General features: G+C 42.1%; 1 protein-coding gene across 1 annotated transcript in view; it reads right to left on the bottom strand.

Moving 5' to 3' along the window:
* Positions 1–12,437, bottom strand: part of SACK1H (scaffolding CK1 anchoring protein H) — a 29,185-nt gene extending 16,748 nt beyond the window's left edge. Inside the window, exon 1 of the mRNA XM_009471596.2 lies at positions 12,319–12,437. The gene's annotated coding sequence lies outside the window, so the exon portion shown is untranslated. The remainder of the gene's footprint in view (positions 1–12,318) is intronic.
* Between the last annotated feature and the right edge of the window lie 8,010 nt (positions 12,438–20,447).

A 20,447-nucleotide genomic window follows, 5' to 3' on the forward strand; every position in this document is an offset into this window, starting at 1 on the left:
AGCAGCTGCAACTTTATCAGGAAAAGCATCCCAGGAAGAGTACTGCCCCTGCATTATACAAGAAAGCGAAAGACTCCTATTATAGCCTGCCAATGTGACCTGGGAAAAAATTCCAGCAATTGTTTTACACTTGATTTTATGAGCAGAACACACCAATATGGGACCTGAGAAGTTCTTTAAGATCACTAAGCATACTGTCATACGGCACTACTTATCCTGCTGTCCAGTCCCTGTTGTTTTAGAGGAGGATGAAAGAAAAATTCCAGAAGCCAAATTAGGTAGCAAGGGGAAAAATTCTAACTTCTTCCCAGCATCTAGCCCTTAAGCCTTGGGTAAATTAAATATAAATAAAGTGCAAACAAACTATAACCAGGGGAGCAATTCAGGTGTCTACACACAGGTGTTTAATGTCACTTGGGATGCCCTAAGGTATCTTGCCTAGCCTCCAGCTGCTGGTCGAGAAGGGTGTGAGTCTCTCGTAGGGCTTGTGCCACATCTGATGTGTTTTAGATACCCTAAGGCACCTAAAATGACACTAAACACCTAAGTTTAGGAACCAGGATTGCTCCTCAAGGGTCAGATTCATTAACTAAATGCAGGTGCATAACATGCCTACATGCAAGCTAATTGCCTTTTGTTCCCCTTCATAGTTGATGGAGAATAACTGAATAAAATAAAAGGAGTATGGGATGAGATTAATCTTCTAATATAGATGCTTACATTTGGCCAAGTCTTCTCTTAATTTTTCTCCCAGAGACATTAACAAATCAGTTTTCCAAAGCTTCAGTGCTCCATCTTCAATTTTTTTAACTCCAAGATTACCTTTATCCTGTCATACAATCCATTCTACCAAGACCCAGCTTGAAATTTAGAATTATAGAATCATAAAATCAAATTTTCAATACTTTATACCAGAACCTGCCTAGGAGATGGGTGGTTCCAGAATTTCAGTCTTTAAATGGCTAATAGGGTAAAGAAATTGGAGCAGGTTTTTTGATTTTGCAGTTGTACTTTCAAACATAACATCTATAGTAGGACAGATCAGTCTCACCCAACTTTAGGCATCTTCATTGCAGAACATCTCCATGAATGTCTGATGTCCGTACTACTACGATCAACCACCAAAATGAACTCAATATACAGTGAAGTGAGTAATTGTCTCACACTAAAGTAGACACCCACATCAAGGCTGATGAATCCTGCCATTACTGTACAACATTTTGTGAGCCATCAAATTGTACTAATAATTCTTTTGTACTCTGTTCCAGGTCCCTTTTAAAATGCAGCCAGCACAGCTGAAGACAATATTCCGATGGTTCTCTTAGCAATGCTGTATTTGAGACAAAACTGCCTCCCTACTCCGGCTTGTACATCTGTGGATGTTGCCATGGCATTGCACTTCAGCTCGTTGGCTACTGATACCCACTAGTTTTTGCAATGTTGTTGGGACAGTCTCCTTTTTATAAGTATGAAATGGATTCTTAGTTAGTACATGCAATAACTAATTGTGATGCATCAGTTTATCAAGTGATCCAAGGTGCTCTATATACCTGCGCTATCTTCTGTTTTTATTGACTTGCCCAATAATCACGTACCTAAAAGCTCTATCACAAGTGTTTTTAATTCATTGATCAAAATATTAAAGAGATAAAAAATAACACTGAACTTTGTGCAAATCTGTTAAAAACAAACCTATCCAATGATGACTATGTTTTGAAACAAAACTTCTTAATAATTTAAAGTGCCTATTTTAATTTTGAACTATCTTGTCTAGGGTATATCACAACTGCTTTGTAAAAGATTAAGAGTACATGAAGGGGGACTATTAAATCATCTGATGTAATATCGCAAAACATCAGCTTAGCATTGAATATTGCAAGTGAGTGAATATCTGGCATGCATATTGCAACTCAGCATTTCACTACCCCATTCTACCTGTGGTCAGCTGGGTCAAAGGAAGATGAAAAGCCCTAAATACATTTATCCCGTTGTGCAACAAGGAAAACTACTTCCTGACTTCTTCAGAGAACTCCTACAATATGAGACTTGATTATCATTGCTATTTTAATGTATAGATGGAAGAGCAGTAGCCATGATTAGCATGCAGCACACAAGCCTACTCTACAAAAGGCCTGACTGATAGCACAGAGAAAAGCAGACCGGAGTAGAGTTGAAAAGTGCAGATACAAGTGCAAAAAAGAGGCAAACAATCTTTCAGCCTGAACACCCTAGCATGGGTTCATAAAGGGAAGATCCTGCTTGACCAACCTGATCTCCTTCTATGACAAGGTGACCTGTTTGGTGGATGAGGGGAAGGTTGTGGATGTTGTCTACCTGCACTTCAGTAAGGCCTTTGACACTGTCTCCTACAGCATTCTACTGGAGAAACTGACTGCTCACGGCTTGGATAAGTGCACTCTCCGCTGGGTAAAAAACTGGCTAAATGGCCGAGCCCAGAGAGTGGTGGTGAACGGAGTCAAATCCAGTTGGTGACCGGTCACGAGTGGTGTTCCCCAGGGCTCAGTATTGGGGCCGGTTCTGTTTAATATCTTTATCGATGATCTGGATGAGGGGACTGAGTGCACCCTCAGTAAGTTGGCAGATGATGCCAAGTTGGCTGGGAGCATTGATCTCCTGGAGGATAGAAAGGCCCTACAGAGGGATCTGGACAGGCTGGATCGATGGGTCGAGGACAACTGTATGAGATTCAACAAGGCTAAGTGCTGCGTCCTGCACTTGGGTCACAACAATCCCATGCAACGCTACAGGCTTGGCAAAGAGTGGCTGGAGAGCTGCCTGGTGGAAAAGGACCTGGGGGGTGCTGGTTGACAGCTGCCTGAACATGATCCAACAGTGTGCTCAGGTGGCCAAGGGGGCCAATGCCAGGAATAGTGTGGCCAGCATTACCAGGGAGGTGATAATGCCCCTGTACTCAGCAGTGGTGAGACCGCACCTGGAATCCTGTGTTCAGTTTTGGGTCCCTCACTACAAGAAAGACACTGAGGTGCTGGAAGGTGTCCAAGGAAGGACAACGAAGCTGGTGAAGGGTCTGGAGAACAAGTCTTACAAGGAGCAGCTGAGGGAGCTGGGGTTGTGCAGCCTGGAGAAGAGGAGGCTGAGGGGAGACCTTATTGCTCTCTACAACTACCTGAAAGGAGGATGTAGCGAGTTGGGGGTTGGTCTCTTCTCCCAAGTAAACAAGCGATAGGACAAGAGGAAATGGGCTCAAGTTGTGCCAGGGGAGATTTAGATTAGATATTAGGAAAAACTTCTTCACGGAGAGAGTGGTTCAGCATTGGAACAGACTGCCCAGGGAAGTGGTGCAATCACAGTCCCTGGAAGTGTTCAAAAAACATGTGGATGTGGTGCTTAAGGACATGGTTTAGAGGTGGACCAAGTAGTTAGGTTAACAGATTGGACTCGATGATCTCAGAGGTCTTTTCCAACCTTAACGATTCTATGATTCTATATTTAAATATATATTAGAAAGATTACTTTAAAAAAAAAAATACGAAATAGCTATGAGTCAACCATTTTCTTAGCAAGCTACTTCAGTGTTCGTTTACTTTTATTGCAGTGAAAATGCATCTTATTTCACAAAGAAATCTTTAACTTCGTATTTTAACTGTATTATAATGCCTCTGTTTGCACAACTGAAACGTTACATAATACCAGATCTTTTGTCTGTTCAGAAGTGCAGTGTAAATCACTTCTCAGCTTTCTGAGATAAATTGAACAGACTTTCTGTTGATAGAGCTTGTCTCCTGTCCCTGGACAGTGTATGTGGCTTTTCCTTAAGAATTCTCTGAACTTGGTCTGGTAATTTAATTCATCTTCACATCACTGAATCTTCAATTCTATAATTGCAACCTTCATTCTGGATTTCTTTATATCGTTTTATATCTGACTCTATTAAAATGCATTTCATCAGGTTGTAGTGTTGTGATTTTTACTGTTATTTACTGTTATTTAGTAAATATGATATTTATAAATATGATAGTTACCATTTCCCCAAACTTTATGTGATCCTTGAGCTTTACTAGACTACTTACTGACTACGTAAACATTTTATTGAACTCCTGAGCAGCACTGGAGAAAGACTCGATTGCTGTTAAGTCTGATAAAAATGAACATTATTAATACCTTCTCTTTAATGATTGATACTAATAAATTATTATTTCATTAACTACCTAATGCAAAACCTGTTAATTTAGCATAATGTAGAATTTTAATCACATTTCAGAAAGCACTTATTTAGATGATTTGCAGAAGTCGGGGCTTATTATAATAAGTATACTTACACCTTCACCAATCAAAACTGTATATTTACTTGAATCCCAGAGGGCATACAATTAGATCAGGTTTTTTCCTTTGTATAAATGACCTTGCACTGGCAGCACATGGTTTCATTTGCATTATCCTGGCCTTTCAGCTCACTTGGTTAGGTTTTTTTCCAGAGTTCCCTGCAATTATCTCTGGGTTTAATAACTTCAGTGTTTATTACCACTTACTTTCAGTAAACTTTGTGAGAGATCTTATTAATGGTCTTTTGAAAGTAATGCATTTTTATTCCCTGAAATGATTTTAGCATATTTATCCAGCTAACGACTGGCCATTAGGGTATGGATTTGCAATCAAATTACTGCGAAGCAAGCTACGTTTGCACAAACATAATGATCCACAGTACCCACCACACACGTTCCTTGTCATGAATGAAAGGCAGTTACTTCTTCAACAAAAGTGAACTGTAATACCTTGCATTTACCACAAAGTATTACACAGTAAAGGTACATGCATACAGACAGCTGCTATGAAATCGTTACTCTGTGATGACACACCTGAGTGTACAGCTTTTTTTGTGCACACCCACATCCTTAATCTGAAACTGTATTCAAAATAACATATTTCAATCAATTTTCTCTATGTAAATTACTGAGATGGCTTTTCCTCACATAAATCCTGATGATTTAGATTATAATCCTCCAGAAAGGTTATAGTTTTTCCCAATCCCATTCCATGCAGTATATTGTACTTTGTACTTCTGTGTACTGTCTTCTTTTAACATCTTTGCATTTCACTTGCCATTTACTCATATTAATTTCTGTATGTTCTTTCTGGTTTCTCTAAATAAAGACTGCACAAATTTTAGTCTCTCCAGGCTTCATTCTCACTGTCTGAACCCTCTCTTTACCCTACATTTCTGGGAGAACAGAACATAAAATCAGCTGTACTGGATCACATCAAAGGTTCATCAAGCCTAGAAACCAATCCATCTCCAGTAGGGATGAAGAGCAGATGATGTGGAAAACATATAGGGACAGGCCAAGCATTTATGATGCTTCACCAGCTTCTCTAAGCCAATTTTAGCTACTTGAGGCTCAAGAACCTCCTGACCCAGATATGCTGTAATGACTGTAGATAGCTTCAAAGGATTTTGCTATGATAAGCTCACAGAGAGTTTCCCTAAACCCACATAAAATTTCAGCATCTAAAACAGCCAGAAGCAGGGAGTTCTACAGCTCAGCAATACAGTCAAGAACAGTCTCCTCTTTTGAATCTGCTGCTTGTACTTTGTTTTTTTGCTTTGGATAGGAAAATCAATATCTATTGACATCTGTCAACTTTCCCGTCACTCATCACCTTTCTAGATGGAGAACCTTAACTTATTCAACTGTTTCTTATATAGAAACCGTTCTGTGCCTCCGATGATCCTCTAGTCTATTCTCTGAATTTGTTTCACTCTACTGTATTCTTTTTTGAGATGGTGGGACTGGAGCTGCAAGATGGGAGTGAAATATGGCTTCATACACAGTGTTTACATTCCGTTCCTTTCCTAATATGCCATTTGCTTTTTGACCACTAAGAAGCAATGAGCATCCTGCTGATTTATAGGATAGGATTACTATGCTTTGTGTTTTTTTCTTTTAGTCCTGCTGTTGCTGAACTGCCCCAGTGACAATCAATTGATTTTCCTGAATCCCAAGAGGCTACAGGCAAACAGCCTTGCTAGTTTGAATATACAGTTACAGTAAAAGACTCTGATGAAAAGTCTGAATCCCATTGTACTAGATGAAGTACCAGCAATCATTAAATTGGTTCCTGCTTAAGATGGTCTCATAATCTAGGCCCCATTAGACATGATAAACAGATGAAAGAGAGGTACAAAGGAACAACTGGGAAATATGCACATTTAGCTTTGTACATATAATAAGCTGTGGAACTAAGTGGTCTGTAGGCACTATACTACAGACAGCTTCTATAGGGACATTTAAAAAACAAATTTTTGATGGAGTTTCTTAACATAAGGAGAAGCATGGAAGAACCATCACAATGCCTAAAGGACAGGAAAAGTAACTGGCATCACACAGATAAAGAAAAAGTCTGATAAGGAATCATGTGCTTGGTCCATGAGCTCCACCATGAAGAGTACATGGACCAAGCTGAAACATTTGTGAATTTATATTTACAGGGATTCCAGACTAGCTTTCATTTACCATTTGACAAGTTACCACACTGGCTCCCATCTTCTCTATACAAGCCATGCAGTACTTTGCATTTACTGTTCCTCTGATTTTGCAGTCACTCAGAATTGGTATTTCATGAAGTCAGGAAAAAAAGCACTGATCCACAGTGTCTTCTCTCCACATGTTCTAGAAGGCTGTTATCGTTATTTGGCATTTCATGCAGTTCTCTGCTATCCTAAGCAATCATTTCATAAAATCATGTTCATAAATTTAGAAGTATCAAGAACACCAGTCATGATCAGAACCTTACCATATTAGATAATGAGTGAACCAAAACTGCAAACTTTAGTTCCTTCCCAAGATACCCTTCCTCTAAGTATAGTAGATGGGACAATGATGAACACAGACATGTACAGAGAAGGCTATAGAAAGAAATAAGCATTTGGTACACTAGCTCTTTAGAACTTACTTTAGCATGCTAATGTGAGATAGTTGGGTTTTTTTCAGAAGGAAGGAGAAAAAGAAGATAGGCTTTGTAGCTGTTTATGAGTAACTCCTCCCATGCTTAGGGGCAGTGGATAAAGGAGAGCACGAAAGAGCTTGTTAAAAACTTAACAAGTGGGAGATGAAGCCTGATATAATGGGCTGATGAGAGGCAGGATTCAGTCTCTCAGCAACAAAGGTCTCCTCCACCCGTCTGCTTGGGCTTTCCCAAAGACACTGCCTTGGTTGCTACTGTGCCAAAGCACCTCTGCACAGGGAGTACTAATGGAATCACTCACCTCCTCAGCCAAAAAAACATTAGTAGGGGAGAAACAGGAGAGAAAGGAGCATGCAGCTATCCGTGTGCAATTATCAAGAGCTTTTTTTGCGGAGGGAGTCTCCAACAGAAATTACCCTTTGGCTTGGCCTGAGGCCTGCTTCTGTTCACATTGGTGTAATTGGGAGTGACTTTACTAGCTCTGATACTTATCACAAGCATTCGATTTTTGTGATCCACAAAACCTATCAGACCCTCTTAATATTGGAGAGAGTAAGCAGTGATGTGATCACAGTCTACAGCTATCTCTGCACAGAAAAACATTCAACCATAAGGGAATGTTTAATGCAGGCACAGCAGGGGAAAGTAACTGACAGATGAAGCTAGATGTAAAAACTCTCCCTTTACCTCTGGATTAACACTAAGAGCACAAACTGGAAAAAGTATAGACCTGTTGGCTTGTGCATCATTTACTGCCCGTCCATATTATGTTCCATTTCAATGGACTTTAACTGGTTTTCTTCTAAAAGAGTAGCATGAAATTCTAGTTTCAGCTATGCTGAGTGGATGATCACCACAAAGCCCTACAGATTAAAAAAAAAAAAAAAAAAAAAGGACCTGCATTTTTCTTGATTCTTTGTGCCAGATGTGAATCAAGAGTGATCAACTGTATTTAGCCAGTCTAAGCCGAAGGAAACTGGCTCGATGTTTCCTTTCTCTCTCATCTGCTACTGCCTGATGTCAGCCCCTGCTGATGTCTCAGCACCTCAGGCTGGCTCTATCTTCCTTCCCAATGCTGACTCCAGTGCTTGTTGTTACGTGTTTTGCCTGCACAGCAAGTTCCCAGACTGCCTCTCTCAGATGATCGCTTCCCTGGCTGGACCTGCTTCTCTGCTTCAAGACACTCCCAAAAGCTGAAGCCTTCGTAGGTCTGTATGCACCAGCAGAGGGAACTGCCTGAGAGGAAGCAAGGCTGTATCACTCTGGATGGAAAGGGCTAGTAAGATATGATCTCTGCCTGAGACCCCATGCTTATGTGCAAGTATAGGCACAATTTGCTGGGCTTAAACACCTTGTCTTTTCATTGCCCTGGATACCAGCAAGAGAAAGGCAACACAGAAGAATTTACTTCAGCCTGCTGGACTCCACAGACAGCCACAAACCCCCTCTGTGCTATTAACGTTTGAAGGACTTCCAAACCCTGGTCAAGAAATGAATCAAAGCAATTTTGAGAGTCAAAGCGGCAGCAAATGGTACATCCAAGAGAAAAATGTAAAGCAGCTATTTCCAAACGGTGGTCCAGCAGGCAGGAGTGTGTGGGCCACAGCTGGCCCATGCACCATATTCAATGACATCACTTACATCTCTGATGGTGGGCTCTGAAAAATTTTCAGGTTTCCAAAATGTCTAGAACCTCCAAAGTTTAGAAATTAATTATTTTTAAAAAAATTGTTTGGCCTGATAAAACAGAAAAGATTATATGAAAACAGGTTGCTAATATTCTGGAAGGGTCAGTTTTAGGGGAGGACAGTAATGCTTAAGGTAAAACTACTTGAGTGGACATTGTGACAATAAGACATGGAAAATGTTGGTTTGCTCTCAGGAAAATGTTGTACTAGGTAAATGGTTTGGGGAGGGACCTGTCTCCTGGGATATGGTTTAAGGTGTGGGTTTTTTTAATTCTGCATTGTGTAATGGAGGGACAGCTAGTGCCTTCTAATCCTGCTGCAGCAGACTGAATAACCTATATTAACAGTGACAGATAGGCTCATCCTTTCCAGAAGCTACTCCTATGTGTGCTAGCTTTCTGTACTAAGTTTTGGACTTCTACTGAGAAAGGATCTCTCAATTTAAGGCCTCTTGCTTGCCAATCTGACACTGACGTGCCTGTAGCACTTTTAGTTTTCAAGTGCACCCCGGAATTACCTGGTTTAGCCATAGCACATTGCCATGGAAATTTTACAAGAGCTATGGCAAAGGATGCTGGATAGCTTCCTATTAACTGCTCTTCTCACCAAGCAAGGCTCAGATATGCTCCCCAGAACAGCATGGTGAAATGTGGGTCTGAATTAGACCCTTTCTCAGCCACAACTGTGTCTGCTAAGTCCTCACAGCAATTATTCTTCCTCTTTCAATTTTCCTTTCTGTATTTTCTGCTGAAGTCTCTCTGTGTTCTCATTCTCAGTGTTCTCTCATTTTTAGGCTGTAGGCTCAAAGCCTGGGCTACTGTTAAAATTTCTGTTTGGAAGATGAAAATATGGAATTTGTTATTGATGTTACAATGTCATGTATACAGCTGCTAGGCCTTTTCTTTTGGTCATCTGACCAGCCTCTACCGATCTCTCTGTGTTAAAGCATCTGAGTGAATGTGATCCCATTCTTTACTCCAGATGGTCTTATATGGATCTCAGCCATCATTTATTTAAATGGTATCATCAATTAATTAAATGGTGTGTCTGCCTGCTGCAGTCTAGGAGTTTCACTTCATCTGAAGTCATGGTCATCAGATGAGAAATTGCTTCAATTAAGTTAATCAATTCATTCACTGAGCTTCCAGAGATTACAACCTTATCTTCCATAGTACATACGTTTGTCAGCTGACCCTACGAACTGGCATAATAAACTCTTTCTGTGTCTATGGTGAGTAGTAAATATACTGAATGCTACAGGCATGTGGCAAAGTAGAACTAGGAGCCTGGTCAGCACCTCAGAACACCTACTGGACTCCCACTCACCTCTGCTTATTAGTCAGTGCAAGGGATCCCACAAACTGTTCTTTGCTGGAGAATCGGGAAATTAGCCAGACATTCAGAATGTCCAGGGGATCTTCCTACAGGCCAGAGGAAGGGAAAAGTAGCAGAAAAATTACATGTCGTAATTTTCCTTGTGAAGTGGTTATTGAGACAGCATGTCAATCTTAACCGTCCTGTGCAATAAAGGGTATGGAGTGGTATGTGTAAATCCAACGTGCAGAGAGTCACTAGGGGAAAACCTGATGTTTACAGCTACTGAAAAATGAAATGTGATCCTGGGTGCAAAAGGGGCCTCTTATAGAGAGCAGATTACCTGAAGAGATAGAATCATAGAATCATTTTGGTTGGAAGAGACCGTTAAGATCATTGAGTCCAACCGTTAAGGTAACACTGCCAAGTCCACCACTAAACCATGTCCCTAAGTGTCACGTCTACGATAGCAATCCTCGTGCCAAGCTTATTCTCTTTCAATCAATCCCTTTCCTTGGATTTTTATTTACTAGGTAGCAGGTATAAGGAAGTCTAAAACAGAGAACTTCAAGAAAAGGTCAAACAGTGTAAGGAATAATTTGGAGAAGGAGAACTGCATACTGCTCTTGACTTTTACTTTCCCCTACATCCTGATTTTACAAATGTGCTCATGAAACCCCTCCTCCTCATTAGGGCTACAAAAATCCAGCCAAATGGGGCCTGATAAGCAGTCCAAAATTGTTCCATTTAACCATAAAATACAAAGAAGTCCAATCCTGCAAGGTTTGGAGGTGAATTTCAGTTGCATGGAAAGTTGATTGCCTGAAAAATTATGTATAGAACAGAGGTGTCTCTGTCCTCAACCATGACACTGCTCTGCCACAATTGTACCAGACTGTGGTATGTGACATTTTCACTTTTTCCTCTCACATGAAATTTTCCCTACAACCATGCAAAGAGAATAACTTCTTTTTCCTCAGAATACTACTGTTTCCACTGCCAGGTGACAGTAAATACAACTCTCTCTTAGTCCCTCAAATACAACTCTAAAGCCCCTCAGATAAATGGGAGTTAGGGCAAAATGAAAAAAAATTTCTCTCCCCAAACTGCAGCCCTTCTTTGGCCTTGTAATAGGGTGAAGGCATGCTATGTTTTTTTCTGTCTTCTTGCCTCTTCATCCAATGAAAACACATGCTATTTTAGGCTGTGCAAAGGGATCCTGGGCCACCAGCATTCTGCACTGCTCTAACTGTCACTGCTCTGTTTTGGGGCTAGTCTGTTGTCTAGAGTTGCTACTCATGTATGTTTGGCCTCTACCACAGCTGAGTATTACAGCTTTCATGAATGAGATGTTTTCAGCAGCAGAAGGATCGTATAGGCACTTCTATCCCTTTACAAGTGCCTCCTCCCCCTCTAACTGTTTTAGAAGATAGAGAACCTTGGTCCTCAGGCCAGACAAAAGCCATAATTGACCTCTATTGACCTTAGTCAATTTAGAGTGATGGGAACACAAGACCTTCCCCTTCCTCTCTGCTCACACACAAAACCTGAGGTCTGTCAGACAGGCTCACATCTGTGGAAAAAATTAGCGAGTATATGCACGTGTGCCTGTGCACGCATGTGTCTACACGCATCTGCCTGTGTGTTTGCATGTACGTGCATGAATGTCTGTGTCGCTGCTTGCAGGCCATGTCGGCAGTCAGCTACACACCCATGCGTGTGGAGCGAGGTCAAAGCAAGTAAAGGCGCAGTGGGCCTCAGGAGCTGTTTCTTGGCTCTTATCCTACTTCAGACCTTGGCCTTTCCAGCGCTACCACCAGTGAAGTCCTCTCTGTCCCAATCTCTTGACCGCACATCCCTACAGTGTTTCCTATCCTATGAGAAGGCCAGCTCAGGCTCTATCATGGGAAGCTGAGTCAGGCTGCAAGATCTCTTCCCGAAGACAGGGATAAGTTTGGAAATCTCCACTCCTTGGGGCTTTCTCAAAGGAGATGGGACACAAGTTTGGTGAAGCATTCACTAAGCAATTTTGATCAGGTTACCTGAGGACTGACAGGTCTCTTCCCTCACCAGCCACAATGCCTGCCGTCTGTGCTGGGACATTCTCCCTCCCCCCTTGCCTGTCCCATCTCCTCCTGGGACTCTCCTTTCTCCCACGGCGGCAGTCATGGCGTGACTGGGAGCTCCTGCTACTGGAGCCTTTCTGCGTTAAAGCAGCCATCTCCTGCCCACAGACTGCCTGCAGAAGTCCCTGCCCCAGATTCCAAGCGCCCAGCCCTGTGCAGAGGAGCAGGACAGGACCTCCCCAGCCCTTGCCCACCAACTCCCGCGGCCATTCAGGTACCCCAGGAGGTGCCTGCACTTCTCCTACCTTCCCAGGTGAGCCAGGGCAGGTGATCGATTGTGCTCTCCGGCTCTCAGGTCCCCTGGACGTGCCTGCAGCCTGATTCACGGGCACCTCCAAGCCAGCGAGAATCAAGCTCCACCCAGGGCAGAGGGTGAGTAAGAGCGAGAGAAAGGCAAACTCTGGAGAGTTATTCCCTCCCCAGGATTGCAGGGGAGCCAGAGATAAGGGCTGCACATTCCTGAGCCGCAGGCGGCCTCTCCCTTCCCGTCTGCTCTGAGCCTGTCAGACCAGCTCAGGCTTGGCTGCAGAGCAGGCCTGGGAGCAGGCTCAGTGCTGGCAGCTGGGCATGGACCCTGGCCACCGGTCCCGGACCCTGGCCACCAGTCCCAGACTCGGCCAGGCACACATCAGTCCAGCAGCTGCCTAGGGAAGGAGGATTTGGGCTCATCAGGGCCTTCTCATGCTCCAGGGTCCATTCTGGGGAGACAGCGGTGTGCTACAGCAGTAGCTCCTGGGCAATGGCACCATTGCACCAGGAGTGATCAGGGTACAGGGCCCTGCGCCTTCCTCTTCCACAGCAGTGTGCTGGTGAGCCTGTGAAGGATACCTGTGCCCCCCCCCCCCAACTCGTTGGGGGTGCCACGCAAAGGGTATCTGAGGCCATACCCATGCCTCCCTGTCTCCCTGGAGGTGCCGTGCAAAGAGTATCTGAGGCCATACCGGTGGCCCTCCGCCTCCCTGCTTCCCTGCATAAACTGTCACTCGCACCCCAGCCTCGCTGACGGAGGGGCAGCCTGGCTGGCAGTGCAACCTCTCCTGGAGCCGGGGCCACTGCGGGCGCAGGCGGAGAAGGGTTAAGCGAGATTCCCCGCAGCCCCGGGCGTGGCAGCTCCTGTTATTTCGCCTTTCATGTTCTATCTTATTCAGCCTGGCAACCGCCGCGGCTGCTGTGTGCCGGGCGGTGCCCGGGCGGCTGGGAGGGCGCGGCGGGAGGCTGCTCCGCGGGAGACGGCGGTGACTCAGGCCTGGCAGCCCGGTTCTGGCGGGCCCGGGCACCGCGGCGGGCGGGGGCCGGGACGACACGGGCGCCATGTTATGGAGGCGGGGAGGGGAGCGGTGCTGCTCAGCGGGCCTCTGGCGGCTTGCCTCCCTCGGCGCTCGCAGAGCTTATCCGACGGGGGCCTACAGCGGGAAGGCGTGGGGGAAGGAATCCGGGCATTCGGTGGCTAAGGGATAAGCGCCACAGCAAGGCTGGACACAGGCACGACAGCGCTAATGTGTGGTGGATACGCACGCACAGTGCAGTTAGTGCATGCCCACACATGGAGTACTGTGTGCTCCATGGTCGTGCTTCCTTCCATAAGGCCGTGTACTTGTATGATAATTTAGTGTATGCATTATAAAAGTAATTTAATACTAAGGTGCCAAGATGAGAGGGGGTGTCCTCAGAATTTGGAAATAAGCATGATGGTACAGACTTCAGTTACATATTTCTGGGATATTTTTTCTATAGGAACTTACTTCACTCATTGTGAAGGATGGAGAGTACCAACTGAGGAGGTAACCAGCCAATATTGCTTTTAATCATTCTTCACTGTGTTGCCCTGGGCATTATTCACCACATGCCGCTTAAACACCACATTGAATGGAGTTATTAACTTCCACGTAGGTGTCGCCATGCTGTTCATCAGTATCCTACTGGAATGCTTCACAAACATCAATTAACTTCTCAGTACTCAATTGGTCTGTGATGGTGTGATTATCCCTATTTTGGAGGAAGGGAACTGGAGCAGGAATATTACATTTAAAATGCTCCACTCATTGCAATAATTAGTTCAAGGTTTCAAGGATCACACCTTTTAGGGTCTCTAGCAGTCGAGGATATAAGGAATGCAGGGTGGATGGCTGTCTATACACATAAGAATCTTAATTCTGTAATTTCTTAATTTTTCAGTGATTTCAGCCTCAAGTACCTGCTTTCCAGTAGCACATTACTGTGTGACTAATGTCTCTTCTCTGCCTTGTTGTTTTCTCTTCCTCTCTTCTTGGGTATAATTGTTTCCGTCCCGGAATATTTTTCTTCAATAGGGTTTTTATATTCTGTTCTGGTTTTTAATGTGCAGGTTACTATCTGTATTAGAAGAGGCAAGATCGAAGAAGTATGTTTTGAAATACAAGTAAGCATAAGCAAATTTGTACTCTGATAGACAAAGTTCTGTTGTGCCATTGGGATGATTATGACAGTCTCTATCACAATTTAGACCATCAGATGATCTTTGTATATTCTGTGTGCACACAACTTAAAATTTGGGTGTTTATCCAAAGAGATACCAGTGCAAAGAATACTTGGTCAGTTTGCTGTTCTTGTGGTTAACACAACGCTGAGGAAATATTCTGCAGTATTCTGTAAAGTTAAGGTCTGATTGGTTAATCCAAGTCATCATCCAGTGGGATAGGATTGAATCCTCTAGGAGAAAGTGTTATTCATTGTCGCTGTTATTTGAGAGTATAGCTTAAGAAAGAAATAATAGAATAAAGTCAGAATAATTTTGATTGAAAGGATCTCTTGGGAGTCATCTGATCCAACACCCCTACTCCATGCAGAACTCGTTAGATCAAGTTATTCAGTACCTTGCTTGTTTGTTTTTTGAGTATACCCAAGGACAGAGATCCCACGGCCCCTGTGGGCTCCTGTTCCTGTGCTTGACACCCTCACAGTGATTTTTTTCTAATATTTAATGGGAGTTTTCTTTAAAGCCGCTTATGTCTGAGAGTCTGATAATGCATCTAAACTACACACTGACTGCTCTAATTGTGTGTACCTTCAGCCAAAGAAGCGTACATGTGATAGAAAGCTTTCCAAAATACTTTAATTTACCTAACATTATAACCATTTTCTTGCTCAGGTTCTGCTTTGACTAACTGGTTTTCATCTATGAGCTGATCTGACCCTTCTACGCTGTCTTGATAATGTAGGCACGTTGTGGCAAAAGACAAGTAGGGCTGTGTGTGTCACTTCCATGCTGCTTGTCTTTGTGTCATCTGACCATTTTACCTAAGTACAAAGAAAACTGACATTGTAAGTGAAAGGTCTATTACAGAGGTGCAGGTGATTCCTTCCCTGACTGAAGTTACCAGCAGTTCAGTCATAACTGGCACTACAGTTCTAATGCAGTATCTTTAACAAGTGAAGAAGGATATATATCAGACTCTCAGACAGGAGCACAGCCTAGGATATGCTTCCTGAGTTAGTTACCCAGTTCTCTGCTGCCAATGCTAAAAAAGCAGTTTTAGCACCTTTGTCTTAAATAAATTGCAAGGTCCTTTCATCTTCAACTTGTAAGTCTGACTAGTTACACTCGTCTCTTACCTTCTCAGAATTTCTCCCTTTTATAAATGAGCAGCTTAGATACAGGCCTGTTTTTATTCGTCCTTCCATTTCATTTAAACTGAATCAACATTCAGATGGAGGTTGTTTTTTTTTTTTATGGTCAGAGTTACAATAAATGTCCCTTACTTAGCAAAACAAAACTTTAAAGTATATCTCTTTCTACTGGTTCTGGGATTATTCTGTGAGGAAGTTGTTGGTTATTACCTGTGTGACTGCTTAGACCCAAACATTGTTACTACCATCCATTTTCCAATCTGTATCTGGGAAGTTAAGGATTTTCATAATTCTCAGTAGCATTATTCCTCTTTTAATACCTCCTGATAATGTACATATGGATATAAACCTTTTGATGCTAGTGCAAACTCCTGGTAGACTTCTTTCTCAAATGTACATGCACCTGAAGAGATCGCTTTATCTTTATTTGGTTTCTTTACATTATGCGCTTGCACATATAATTGGTGCCCTATGATCTTTACCTTCATTTCCAGCTTTCCTACGCAGAAAATATCTGTCAGTCATGCTCCAGTTACGATTATTATATTTTTTTTGTCATTGTTACAATGCAGAGTTTTGTGCTCAAAGCTTGGCCTTTGACTATTTTTTGTGGTTCTTATGTCTCCTGGATGATTGAACAGATAACGCCACACTTGAGTTTGGGATACTCAGGTATGAATCTGGCTTTAGAGTACTTGAAAGCAGACTGGAAGGCTTCAGGCCTGCAATGCAGCTTCTGCATAGATTTATGTTGTTTTATTCAGCCACTGTGTCTTCAGTTTCTTCTCCTTTGTATTGGTCTGCAGGATGCTAGAAAATGGAGATGCATAGACAGTAGGGAAGGAGGAAACTACCTGAAGGCTAACACATTCATGGCTGAGGCAGATCTGTCGAGGTAATGATTCATCAATTCCTTGGCTTCTCTTCCTGTGGACAGAGCATCTTTGCTCTCTAATAGAATGTAGAATTTTATTTGATTATTTAACTCTTTGAGAGAATGTATCTTTTCTGTTGTGAGGAAACTGCAAAGGGTCTTTTTAGAGGCCCAAAAAAGTGATGAAATTGCTGGCAGTGTCTTGGTTATGATATAGATGTTTAAGGCAGAATTTATCAGACTGAACACTGGTGACTGCTACATAGGTGTCTACATCAGAGCAAGTCATCCCATGCTCATTTCGTAGTCTTTCAGTATGTCCACGGATGCAATTCAGACCTTCAAAACAAGAAAGATGAACTGTGGCTAAACTCCACTGGGTACAGAGGGAGCCAAACCATCTATCTTAGACAGAGACACCTAAATTTAGATCGGATAAATAGCACTCCTAATCTGAATATGAGATTCAGAATGAGCTGGACCAAACATGACTGTAAGGAAAGTGAGTTTCAATATGAGTTTGGGGCTTTTCCCTGTATGATATTGAAATATGAATTGTTGAAATCCCCCAGAAAGTCAAATCTAGACTGTTTCACAAAAATTTTCTACAAGGTTTCAGTGTGTGGCTTTACAAACTTTTTATTCCTTAAATAATAATGATTTGTAATAGAGCCTAAAATGATCTATAAAGGAACTTAAAATCCATGGGAACTTTGGCTCCAGATTCTATCAGCAAGCAAGGTCCTATTTGAATTATTCTTCTTGGATATTTGTTACTTGAGGAAAATCCCAGTGTAATGGCATTTGCCTTCATAAAGTTTATGGTCAAAACAAACTCTATCACTCTTCTGTTTCAGCCTTCTATGTCATACCATACATAGAATTTAATATCTAGTTAATTTTGCAATTGAGTCTGATAACCTGTATTTGACTGAAGTATTTCTCAGTAATGTAACTAAAATAAACACATCACCTTTCAATCTTCTATTTGTTAAATAAAGTGAACATTTTAAAATCTCTTGTTTTCTTTTTTCCCCTATACTTTAAACTGTATTTTTTGACCTTTTTTCTTCTAGCTTTTCAAAACTAACTTAAAAATCTGATTATCAAACTGGACACTTACTTTTACTTTCAGGTTCAGTATTGCTGTATACACAAATACATCACCAAAATCATAGTGCTATTCCAAGGTCTATAAACTTTATTTGAGTAGGTTTGACATCTCCTGAGCCAGTTTCCATTGTACTCTTGAGTGAAAATTATCTAGAATGGCTGATTTCAAGAAGGGTATTCCTAATGGTTTAAAAAGGCCTTCATCATCACACTATAACATGATGGTATTACCTGCATCTTTCTAATTGGTAATCAGTAATAAAGTTTTGCTGCTTTTTTATTCTCAAGGTTGGTTGTGGGTTTTTTCTATATTATTTCCAAGATAATACAGGTTATTCTTAAAGGATCCTCAGCCATTGCAGTCGTTTGTAAATTTTGTTTGCTTTTTTTACTAATTATAATGCATGTATGCATTGTTACACTGGATTAGTTTAGTAACACATCTAGATAATTACTATTTGTACCTAATGTCTTCACCAGGGCTCTTTTATGCTAACTGCCTTCAAACAAAGAGCCAGTAGTAAAGAGACGTTTGCTGTCCCAGATTGCTTATAAGCTGGGTTAATGATATGATGCGACAGGGGGATAAAACAAAGGGTGAAATGAGTGAACCTAATTTTAGATTGTAGCAGTTGCTACAGCTGTTAGACTTCAGCACTCTTAAGAGTAAGCAGCAAATGACACTGACAGTGAACACCTTGAAAAGGTGGGCAGGCCACTGCATTCTGCTCACACCAGTCCAAGAGAGCTTGCTACTCTATCCTAGAGAATTTTGTTTGGATCTTTATTGCAACTTGGTGATACACTGGGCTGAATCCAACACATAGCACAAATGTGTGTGTGATCAGTAATAGTATATTGGGTTTACATGGCAAGGTTTTGGTAGCTGGGGGGCTGCAGGGTTGGCTTCTGTGGGAAGACACCAGATGCTGGCCCTGTGTTGGATCGAGCCAGTTCCAGATGGCTCCAAGATGGACCCACTGCTGGCCAAAGCTGAGCCATCAGCGATGTTGGTAGCACGTCTGTGATAACAAATTTAAGAAGGGGTAAAAACCACTGTGCAACAGCTGGGAGAGCTTTGCTGCATTGCTCTTAAGGAAGCAACACAACACACAAAGTTGATCAGGCGCATGCTAGAGTATTTCTGCGAACTCCATTTTTGGCAATAGCCTGAACAGAAGTACTATTAGGGATCCCAACAGTGTTTAGGAGGGTATTGCACAAATTTGTGTTTTGAAGTGCCACAAAATAGACACTAGGATCTTAAAAGTTTGTGCTCGTTTGGCCAAGTGGTTCTTTTTTCCCCTGTGCTTAGGGACATTCAGGCTTCTGATCTGCAAAAGAATAAGTATGCATAGTAAATTGCACACACATTCACATCCATGAGTTAAGTAACAACAGCAGTGGCAGATGCGTGAACAAAACTGATGCTGTGGCATCAAGTCATTTTGGTGAAGTTACATTAAGTTACTTCTGTTGTAAAATTAATGTATATAAAACCACTCCACTATCTTATGCAAATGAGCCATACAATTAAAGAGTCCATGAATCCACAAAACTTCCATTTCTGGTTATCACTGCAGCGCATAGGCTTAGCAGAGATGGGGGGGAATACTGAAAACAAAGAATTTCAATAGCTGAGATGCCAACATTATGCATAAGCTGTAAATCAATGCAGGAAACTCAGACCAGAATAATTGGTTGAGAGACAGAAAGAATTAATCCAGAATTTGAGGAAGCTGCTTAAAATATGATTACTGCATAAAAAATGTTACTGGCTTTCCTTGGGTGGTCCAAAATAATGAAGATGCTCTGTATTGTTGTGTACTGAATTGCATCTTGTATTTCATTGGAATTGTTTTGTTTCTAACACCTGCACCTATACATCTGCCACTGGACCTTAAACCTTCTTAAATAAAATCTTGGTTTTAAACTTTTTAAAATTTGGAATTGTTTCCTGATCCAGTTCACATAATGGCTCTGCAAACTAGTGCATTGGCACAACTGGCAGGAAAGGAAAGAAACGTATTATAACATGGGAATGCATGTCCAAGGCTGTCTTGTCCTCAGTCCAATTCTAGATTTTTGTTGGCGTAATGCATAGATGAGCCTGGCCAAAATACATGAGAAAGATGTCAACACCTGCCTCCAGGGTATTAGTGTTCATTGTTCTCCTTTGGAAATCACGATGGACTGGAAGAAAATGACAGCCTGTGCTTGGAAGGACTACTGCCTCTAACTGATCAAGGTGAAGTCTGTGGCCAGGAAGCCAGTTGTTCAGAACCATTCTCATCAGTGATTTATTCAGGCTGGATTGTGTCCTCACTCCCTTAGTATGCTTCTCAGGCTTTAGGGACCTAGCAGTTCTCTCTTTATTTTGTCCACTGCCTGTCCTGACTGAAAACTGTTGTTAGCAAGCTAGGAGGGAAGTAGAAACTTGAAAGGCATTAGTTTTATTCATAGCACTGTTGTCATTAACTTATCCAATCATTTCACTTCTCTTTTTCTTTGTAATCAAATTGTCTTTGTTCTTGTTTGATGGTATTATCTGTGCCATTGCTCAGACCAGCCAAGAGGTTAGTGTTTGTTCTTTAGAAAAGACAGTCGCCACTGGCCTTTTACAGCAATATGCTGACTAGTAGGATGTTTCTAGCTGTGGGGAATTAACAGTTTTCTAGCAGAGAAACTGGAAAGAAGGGAAATTTGGAGATTGTCAGTGTTTTAGAGGGCAGGATGGAATAGGCCCTACTGCTTTCTTGTTTTGGACTAGCTGAGAAGATA

Source organism: Nipponia nippon, unplaced genomic scaffold (genome assembly GCF_047370975.1).
Source record: "Nipponia nippon isolate SJK-2023a ecotype South Korea unplaced genomic scaffold, ASM4737097v1 scaffold_1, whole genome shotgun sequence".
Taxonomy (NCBI): Eukaryota; Metazoa; Chordata; class Aves; order Pelecaniformes; family Threskiornithidae; genus Nipponia; species Nipponia nippon.